Here is a 2,394-nt window from a genome sequence, read left to right as displayed (position 1 = left end):
CTGGCGGGGCGTCTGGAGCCCGGCCCCGTGCGGTGAGGGGCGGCCGGCTGGTGCCCTCTGGCCCGCCCCACACGGTCCCGCCGTGGACCCGGTGGAAGGGCATTCAGGGTCAAGGGGACTCGCCATCAGCGCTTTACCGTCGTCTCTGACTGCGGTACAGGCCAAAACCCAGAGCCCTGGATTCGTGTCCTTTCTTCTGAAAAGAGAGGGGGAAAGCCCTCTTTAAACACAATCCTTGTTGTTTTTAATCGCAGACATAAGGAGTACAAGGAATTCTTGTGAGCTACCAAGGGCAGTGATCAGGAGACTCCCCAGAGGATGGTTTTAGGCAGTGAGGGGTCCCTGGCCAGTCATAACTGGGTGTTTGCCCTGAATCAGTTCTGGCGGAGGACGACAGACTGCTGGCTTCACAAGGTAGATGGTTAAGTTCAGGTCGTGTGGAGAGGGGTGTCCCACAGACTGTTGCCTGACCTGGGATGGTGGGCTGGGTCACAGGGCACCTGGTGTCCTGGGTAGCAGGCAGCTTTCCCGGGCTTGTGCCCTTGTCTTTATCGCAGTCTTTAAAGATGCACACGGTGCCGAGTTACTGCCCCGCTTTCTCCCATCTGCACCTCTGCTATCGATTGCCTGCTCTTTCATCTTTTTCTGGCTGTCTGATCTGAGCAGACTTCTTTGTGTTGGTCACTCCCAGAGGCTGAGGTGGGGGTGGGGATGGAAACTTGCCCCTCGATTTAAGAGTTCTTTCTCACTGCCCCACAGATGGGACCACCACCCTCTGCCCTCTGCTGCCTTCCCCAGACATGAGGAGCTCTTCTTCTCCTTTCTTTCTTTCTTTTAATAGGTAAACTTTGTAGATGAAGCATAGAACACACAAAGTGCACAGATCGTATGTGTACAGCTCGATGAATTTTCTGCAAGTGAAACCACCGTGTAACCAGCTTTGCCCAGAGCATCTGCTCACTGTTAGGCCAAGTGTGTTTGTCTTCTGACAGTAGCAATGGGCGGTTTTCTTAGCTCCTGTGAGAGAAGTCCCCAAGCAGGGGACCGTGATCCTGTCAGTTGGCTGACCTGGTGTTTGCAAGTGGCTGGTGCTGAGAGGCTTGTGCCGTGCTGGCTGCTCCCCGTTGGTGGTCAACATGCATTGGCGGGACTCACACGCAGAATGCCTCTGTCCCTTTTGTGATGCCCTTGACAGGTGTCAGGAGACAGGGCAGTCCTTGATGCCCCTGCCAGTGGCCATAGGGACTTGGCCCGGGGCTGCCTTTGGGCTCCAGGTCTCCCTGCAGACGCCATGTTGCCTGCTGTCTCTGATCTCTGCAGGGAGGGGCATTTGGGAGTCTGGTTGCTGCTGGACTCAGGGGGACCCTTTCAGTCAGAACCCATAGGGGGGAGAGGCCTCTCCCTCCAGCCCGCTCTGGGCTCCCTGGAGGGGAGGAAAGTAGCTGCCCCAGTTGCCTGTTAAGTCGTGGGCGTGTGAGGCCCCCTCCAGAGCTCCCGACTCTTAGGAAAGGGCTCCCTCAAAGTCACGCCTCCTCAGCCTCGCTGTCCCCCTGTCCCCAAGGGCCTGGTGAGCCCGGGGGCCTGGAGGGCCAGGCTCAGTGAGAGGCCTGTGTCCCTCCTTCGGGTGTGGCAGGGCGCTGCTGTGCGCTTTGTGCTGACAGTGGGGTCATTCGTGTCTGGGAGGGGGCCAGAGCCCCAGTGAGCCCTCACCAAGGCGAAGCTCCTGCCCGCCAGGCCCGCCAGGGTGGGACGTGGAGAGCTCCTGAGAGTTGGCTCCGCAGCAGGCTGACTCTCGTGCAGGGTGAGGCTCGCAGCCCCGCAGGACTCAGAAACCGCGGCCTCTTGGGGAGGTTGTTGCTGTCCAGGATCACGTGAAGGCTGGGGAGCGCCACCCCCATCTCTACAGCCTGTAGGGGGAGGTCCTGAGGGAGGTGCTCAGCTGTGACAAGAGGGTGGGGGCCCAGGGAGGGGTGGGCCCCATGCAGGGGGAGGCTGGGGCAGGGTGGATGCCGGTGGATCCCAGCCTGAGCACCGAGGCTCCCCAGGGGCTCACTCGGACACCAGGCACGTGCCCAGGCATCTTCTGGGGCCCCCACACCAAGGCTCACAGCTGCTGGCAGTGGGCACGCGCCTGACTTTCCTCAGCTCAGCAGTGATTTGTTTAGATGTGCATCTTTGTTCTTGCTAGCTTAGTAAGTCAAGCTTTGAGATGTTTAAATTACTTTAATTGTTAATGAGATTGTAGATTTTCCCTTGTGCTGCAGTCAAAAACCATAATCAGTTCTTTAAAAATAAAAATTTAGCCCTGTGCTCAGCCCCTAAGTGGCGCTGAGTTTCAGGTGCTTGTGTCTGGAGCAGGGAAGCCTGGCCCTGTCTCTGGGTGGGGGTGGGCGT

This window comes from Bison bison, unplaced genomic scaffold (assembly GCF_000754665.1).
Source record: "Bison bison bison isolate TAMUID 2011002044 unplaced genomic scaffold, Bison_UMD1.0 scf7180017846849, whole genome shotgun sequence".
Lineage (NCBI taxonomy): Eukaryota > Metazoa > Chordata > Mammalia > Artiodactyla > Bovidae > Bison > Bison bison.
The sequence above is the reverse complement of the archived record's forward strand: the minus strand, read 5'-3'. Positions refer to the sequence as shown.